This window comes from Macrotis lagotis, chromosome 2 (genome assembly GCF_037893015.1).
Source record: "Macrotis lagotis isolate mMagLag1 chromosome 2, bilby.v1.9.chrom.fasta, whole genome shotgun sequence".
In the NCBI taxonomy this organism is placed as follows: Eukaryota; Metazoa; Chordata; class Mammalia; order Peramelemorphia; family Peramelidae; genus Macrotis; species Macrotis lagotis.
In genome coordinates, this window is record NC_133659.1 from 190648723 (window position 1) to 190656930 (window position 8208).

The window sequence follows — 8208 nt, forward strand, 5'->3', positions numbered from 1 at the left end:
AACTCGGTGACCCTCCCCTCACCCGCCTGCCTCAGTTTCCTCATCTGTAAAATGAAGTTAATGGCAGTACCTACCTCCCAGGCGGTTGTGAGGATCAAAGAAGAGACAGAGAAGACACAGAGTTGTTCAATCACTTTTCAATGGACTCTCTTTGACCACGGGTGGAGTTTTCTTGGCAAAGCTACTGGAGTGGTTGGCTGTTTCTGTCCCTTAGATGAGGAACTGAGGGAAACAGGGTGAAGTGACTTGCCCAAGGTCACACAGCTAGTAAGTGTTGAGACCAAACCCGAACTCGGGTCTTCCTGACTGGGCCCAGAGCTTTAGCTGCTCTGCCACCTCGTTGCCTACAATACTCACGTGAACACTCATAAGCTACTCAGATGCACATATTTGTAGACATATGTATGAAACACATATCTCCCCTTACCAGGTTATTGATATTACTATATTCGAAGATACTTTGCCACCTAAGGAAGCCTTTGGCACTATCAAATAATCCAACATCAGAAACTGATCTGATTTTATCAGAGGAAAAGACTTAAAAGCCACGGCATTATCCCTACCACTGCACTCTAAGGATGATGGGATTTTTCCATTTGGATTGCAGCTGAAACCTTCCATATGGGTTGCCTCCATTAGAATGTGAGCTCCCCAGTGTTTTGCACATCATAAGCACTTGATCAATATTTCATTCATTCAAAAATCCTTCAGTGGTTTCCCATTGCCTTTACATTAAAGCTTAAAATCCTGACTTAAATTTAAGGCCACCTACATTGTGGTTCCAACCTCCCAATCCAGCCTTACCTCTTGCCTCTTACCGTCTTTGGTCTCAGAGGTGGGAAAGATCTTGTTAGAAGGTCCTCTTACAGGTGAGGAAAGCAAGAACCAAACAGTTCAAGTGATTTCTCTGAGGCCACACAAGTAAGTAAAAGGTGAAAGCCAGCTTTAGGACCCAGATTCTTGACACCAGACCCAAGGCTCGGATCTAGAGCTGAGGTTATTTCCACATAGCCTAAGGCCTTTGAATTTGCCTACTCTCCTGTTACTAATTCTCTGATTTGGAGAAGGCTAAGACCTCCTCAGGGCAGAAAAGTAAGGTACTGCCAGTAAAAGGTTCTGACCTGAAAGTCACTAAGAAGCTATTCAAGGTATTTTATCACTCTATCCCGAAGTACTCTAACCTGAAGTACTCTAAATCTGCATTTAATCAATGCTTTCCAAATTTGATTTTCTGCCTCCTATATAGGGTAGAAAAAACTTAGGCTATTTTGTAAACAAGGGCAAAAGGGCTGTTGGAAGGCACAGAATATATACTTGCTAAACAAGGGCCAACTGTAAATAATAATAATATTCAGTTGTTTCCCCACTCTTCAAGACTCCATTTGGAGTCTTCCTGGCAAAGATAATAAAGCCATTTCCTTCTCCAGCTCATTTTACAGATGAGGAAATGGAAGCAAATACGGTTAAGTGACTTGCCCAGGGTTACACAGTGAGTTAGTGTCTGAGATCAGATTTGAAATCAGGAAGTTGAGTCCTCCTAACTCCAGGTCAAAGGCTCTATCCAAAGTGGTGGTAGTGGTGGTGGTGGTGGTGGTGGTGGTGGTAGTGGTCCTGCTGCCCTCTATATAAAACATTCTTAAGTTTTATTAAACACTTTCCCCACAGCAATCCATCCAATGTTAGACCTAGTCGATCTGTGGCTTAGTGTGACTAGGTTTTTTTTTTTGTTGTTGTTATAAAGGTTAATGGGAAAGATATATTGAGAAAGAAAAGTGTTGAGAGAGAGAGAGAGAGAGAGAGAGAGAGAGAGAGAGAGAGAGAGAGAGGAGAGACAGAGACAGAGACAGAGACAGAGAGACTTAAATGGAGGAAGGAAGAAGCATTTTAGTGAGAAAATTAAAGTTGAAAAGCCCTTTAGAGGTCCTCCAGTGCCCCACCCCTTCCACTTTACAGATAAGGAAATCAAGGCCCCATATAGGGACAATGACTTGACCAATCAATAAACATTTATTAAATACCTACTAGGTAGGTAGAAATATGATCTCAGGTTGTCTGTCATCAGATTCATGCTGTTACTGATGAGCAGGTGAAGGCTCCAGGTAATAGAGGCAGAATTTCAACAAACCCAGGTCTCCCTGATTTTCAAGTCCAGAGTTCTTTCCTCTCATCTGAGTATTGGTCTTCTTTGCCTAGTAGGGCATCCAGTTGTTGCTGACCAGACCCCTTATATTACATGAGAGGCCAGCCCTAAGGAAGGGTCAAATATGAGTGTGGCAGGGCATGTGAATTTGCTGCTGCATCCCCAGTCACAGATGTTTGAGTGTCCAGGAGACATCTAATGATCAACTATTCTATTTTTTTTAAATCTTACTGTATTTTGTTTTTATATCATGTTCAATTTGTTGCACCTTCCTCCCCTTCCCAGAAAGTCATTCCCACAAAGTTCATTAGACTGAGCAATTTGGGAATAGCGATTGCTTTTACCCATCTTTGTATCTCTAGGGTTTAGCTCAGCATATAGTATGTAGCAGGTGCATAATAAATGCTTATTACTAGCTTGACCAAACCACAGGATATGTCAGTTATGTCTGACAGTAAATGCAATACTCCATACCTGTAGTTCCCCATCTTTGCACAGAGGGGAAAGAGATACTCATTCTCAATTCTTCTCCCAAGCCAAGTTGACAACCAGTAAACTTTGATTAAGTATAGAGGCATCAATCGATAAATAAGTCCTAAATTCTCATCTTTTTCTGGCCTGAAAGAAAAAGAAGAAAAGTTCTGAGAGTCCCAAATGAAACCGAACATCAAGCATGGGAGAAATTGTTATGATTTGAGAGCAAAGAAATGACTGCCTTTAGAAAAAGGAAATCCTGGAAAGGAGATAACTTACAAAACCAGAAAATCATTGCAAATAGAAACTGAACTGCTCAGTAGGGGTTACAGCATTATAGACTCAGTGGGCAACAAAAGATTCCATAAGACCATCATCCCATATGATAAGAGGATCCAGAGCTGGAAGAGAGTTTAGAAATTATATAATCCAACTTCAGATTTACTGAGGAGGAAAATGAGGTCCAGTTAGGGGAAATGACTTGACCAATATCACAAAAGTATTAAGTAGCAAAGGTGAGATTAAACTCTAGTTTAATTTAGTGTTATTTCTTCTACTTTACATCCTTTTTTTTTTTTTTGGCAAGGTAATGGGGTTAAGTGGCTTGCCCAAGGCCACACAGCTAGGTAATTATTAAGTGTCTGAGGTTGGATTTGAACTCAGGTACTCCTGACTCCAGGTGCTCTATCTACTGCACCACCTAGCCAACCCTGCTTTACATCCTTTCTTGTCAAGACAGTCTTTGATTTATCCAATAACCTTCTTCATGTCCCCCAATTTCTCAGAAACAGCAAGAACTACTGGTGAATAGATTTTGATTCCTTTAATCAGCTATATGTCCTTGGGAAAAGGAAGGAGGAAAGAAAGAAGTGTTTCCACATTAAGCTCCCACTGTGTGAAGATCATCTGATCTTCACAACAACCAGGGAAGTGCTATTATTAACCTTATTTTACAATTGAGGAAATTGAGGTAACAGAACTTAACTTGCCAGGATCAGATAGGATTTCAACTCCAGTTTTTCTAACTTTAGGTCCCACAATTTATCCAATGTGGTACTTAACTCCTTCTATAAAATTATATGTGTTTAGGGGTGGCTAGGTGGCGCAGTGGGTAAAGCACCAGCTCTGGAATCAGGAGTACCTGGGTTCAAATCCGACCTCAGACACTTCATAATTACCTAGCTGTGTGTGTGGCCTTGGGCAAGCCACTTAACCTTGTTTGCCTTACAAAAAGAAAATTATATGTGTTTAGGGCTGAGAACTTTACTAATATTTTTACATGAACAAAAAGGAAAAGAGCATTTTTATAGGAATTAACTTTACTGGGACACATCTACTCCTGGGTGGGAGATATTAAAAGAAGTGAAAGACCATGGGAAATGTCCTAGAGAAACTTTTGAGTCTATGAAAATGATGTATCATATAATCTCAAAGTCAGGGCTAGAAGGAGCTGCAGAGAATCTCTAGTTCAATTATCTTGTTTAACAAGGGAGAAACTCACATGGCCCATGTCACCCTCTTCTTGTCAGTAATTTGAGCTATTGCCTATTAGGTCTATGAAAAAAATTACTACCTGCCCTCAAGGTGCTTACATTCTAACAGGGAAGACAAAGTATACTATGTAAATAGGTACAGAGTAAATATAAATTAAAAGTTAGGTAGTTAGGGAGGGAGAGTCCCAGCAATTAAGAGAGGGAGAGTCCCAGCAATTAAGGGCTGGAAGGCAGAAAGAGGAAAGATTTGATGTAGAAGGTGGTTTGTGAGGGAAGTTAAAGTTATTTTGATAAAAATAAGTTCTGATCATGTTGCAACAACCTGGCTTTAAAACCAAGCTGAGGAGTCATCCACTCTTCCTCCATCTCCAGTCTTTGCTTCTAGTAGACCCATATCTAGAATACACTTGGGACCTCCTGCCCTACCCTCAAAAGTGATAATCTACTTCATACTTTTGTTGTTGCTCAGTCTTGTTGAGTTTTCTTGACAAAGATACTGGAGTAATTTGCTGTTTCCTTCTCCAGTTCATTTTACAGATGAGGGAACTGAGGTAAAAGGGAGTGAAGCAACTTTTCTAGGGTCACCCAGCTAGTAAGTGTCTGAGGCTGGATTTGAATTTAGGAAGATGAGTGACTAAAAAAAGTCAAATAAATAAATTATACACTGAACCACCTAGCTGCCCTAGTTTCTTTCTCTTTCCTTCTATCCTTTTAGACCTCTATACAACATTCTGAACTGTGGATCACCCTCTTTTCCTGGATAATTTATTATCTCTAGGGTTTTGTGACATTACTATCTTGATTCTACCTGACTTTTTCTTGGTCTCCTTTGCTTCATCCAGCAAAATCCCACTAGTCATGAGTGCTCTCCCAAATTTCCATCTTCTTTTCTCCCTCTGTGCTATCTTGAGGATCTTATCTGCTCCCTAGAGCAACTGATTCTTGGATCTATATGTCTGACCCTAACCTCTCTTCTGACCTCTACTTTTGCTTTGGACTAGATGTCCCCTTTGCATCTCAAACTCAACATGTCCAAAATATATCATCTTTTCTGCCAAACATTCCCTTCTTCCTCACCTCTCTTTTATCGTGGAGGGCTCTATTCAATTCAGTACTGACCTCTAAACATTCCTTTTAAAATCCTACTTTGTATAGGAAATCTTCTCTTAATCTTTCAGTTCCAGTGCCTTCCCTCTGTTAAATTCCTATTTAATATTTTGTTATTGTTCATTTCCTGACTCCATGGACCACATAACTTGCTTTGCATGCTTGCATGTTCTCTCTCCCCCTTCTTCCCCCAATAGATTATAAGCTCTCTGAGGTCAGGGACTGTCTTTGGCTTTTTTATTTTTTATTTTATTTTTTTATTCTTAGGGCTTAATAATTTCTGACGTCTTAGGTGCTTAATAAATAAACATTGAGCTGGAATTGAACCTACATAGTGCTTAATGCAATTTTCAACCATTTATTCTAGCTCTAAATCAAGCCAAGCATTTATTTAGCATTTCCCATATTTGAGGCACTGTACTCTAAACAGTAGGGTTCCAAAGAAAAAGAAATCCTCTCCAAAAACAAAACAGAAAACAGGTGCCTGCATGATCCTATATGTAACAACTTAGATTTAAAGAGTTTCAAGTTTGTCCTTTCCCTTATTCAATAATCCATTGAAGTACAAGTATTGTTCTCTTTTTAAAGATGAAGAAACAGAAATTCAGAGAACTCACCTGTGGCCACATAGCTAAAAAATGCTAGAGCCAAGATGGCAAACCCTGATGCCACAGACAATATAGATACCATCCTGCCTCTATTCCAGAACCTGGCAAACACCTTGCCCACCCTAGATACCAAATAATAAACATTTGTTGAATTGGGTGAAAAATAGTCAGGTGGGTAGGTCTGGCCCAGGAACTTGGTGGGGGTACACCAATTGAGATCCTGCTATGGTGGGCTCCTACTGCAGTGCATGAACCCCACCCCTCCACCTACTCAGCACCCTTTCCGCTATCTGGACAACTGGATAGGGCTCTCTGGTGACCAGAGTCAACTGTCCTTTCCTTTCCCAAATGCTTGGGGGAAGGATTGTGGGTCCATTTTATCTTACACTCCCTTAACAATACAATTAATTTAACATGTAAACATGTATAGCCTTGGGCAATTTCATGACATTGACACCAACCTTTGTACTCAAATTGCAGATGAAGAAATAAGAGGCCAGGAGAAATCATCAGATCAGCTTTAGAGCTGGAAGGGACCTTGGGGGCTCTCTGCTCCATTTCAGAATCGTTGAAACTTATAGAGATCATGTACTCCAATGTCTCATTTAAACAGCAGGGCCAGGATGTGAACCCCATTCCTGAGACTCCAAAACCGGCACTCCTTCTACACCATGAAATTTCTTGCTCAAGACCACCCAGTTAGTGTCAAAAACGTAGATTCAAACCTAAGTTCTACATGTTCCCAGGTCATTGTCCTTTCTATTACACATCATTATCATTTGACAAGATGTTGTCAGTTGTGGACACTTTTTTTGTAAAACATTCTTTTATTAAAAGAACAAGTGCTGTTTACGAACTGCCCTTTGTACAAATAACATCAGTTATACAAAGATACAAGATCTGAGTTATACACACCATGGGGTGAGGAAGGGGGTGATGGGAAGCACTATCTCTTGGGTTAGGGGAAGAAAGGGGATTCAGAAATGGGCAAAAAAAACACCAATGGATTTTGCAAACTACCGTCCCCTTCACCCCTATTCCCCTGAATATCTGGGGGAAGGGGTGGAAAAAGATCAGGATGGGATTGAGATGGACTTAGTCACCAGCCTGAGAAAAGGTGACGTAGGTCTCTTTTGGGGCCCCTCCCAGGTTTCTTGGGGCAGTGAGGGGAACAGAACGAGACAGAAGGCTAGTGGTTAGCCATCCCACCCCACCCACTTCCCATTCAGTCCTTTCAATAAACGAAGAAGGAGCAAAGGTGGAAGAAAGCTTTATCAGGGAAGGGAGGTTCCCAAGTGTACCTTACCCTGATCCCCTTTCACCTCCACCTTCATTTCCCAAAGAAGTTATCACTTTTAGGAGTCACCTCCCACTCCCTTCTAACTCTTAGTCTTGGGGCACTGGGGAAGCACCTTCCTTCATTTGCTCTATGGTCCCCCTCTTGCCCTGAAAAAAAGATTCTGGACAGCTAGGCTGGAAAGAGTAAGGGAAGGAAGTGTGAGGTGACAGATGCCCAATTACTGGAGTTTTCAGGGTTGGGAAAAAAGGTGCTCAGGATGAAGAAGACCATCCCATCTTTCAAAGTCCCCTTCCTTCCCTGTGCCCTTGCTTCTGGACAAGCCCTGGGGGTTCTTCCCAGAACTCTTTCCAGCCTCCTTTGAGTGGGGAGACCTAGAAGTCTTTGGGGCTCCCTCATTACCTCAAAGTGAGGACATGGTACTAGTATGTGTGTGTATGTGTGTGAATGTATGGATGTGTGTGCGTGGAGAGGGGAGTTGTATATTAGGAAGCCAAAGGGAAAATATCACTTCCCTTCCTAAAAGAAACACATGGAATAAAATGATACTGGGGAGGGGTGGGAGCAGAGTGAAGAAGGGAAAGTTTTAAAGGATAATTCTTTATGTGACAGACTGGAGACGGCTCTGATCAAAAAAGCAAGAGTAAGTGCTACGTATGACCCCCCCTCCTCCCCCCAGCCCCCAGCCCAGAGACACAGGTACATATAAACTCTCACAGGCACAGCCACCCATGGCCACCCCCACAGAACACACACACACACAGACATCCACTCCCACTCACCCTCACAGTACTTACATATACACACACATAGATGCTCACAAACCAAGACAGACACACCCAGGACCCCAGACCAGTTTTCTAGACACACACCATACCCTTCCCTGCCTGCCCTCCTTTTCTGGACACAGTCTGACCCCAAAGTCCACTTTGTCCGTCCTCCCTCCCTCCCTACCCCCTTCCCCCATCCCCAGCTCAGATGAAATGCTGGGAGGGATAACACATATCCTTTCCACTCTCACGAATCTCCGAACTCAGCTTCCTCCCCACTAACCACATCCTTTCCCTCCCCTAGACACAGAGATATCTA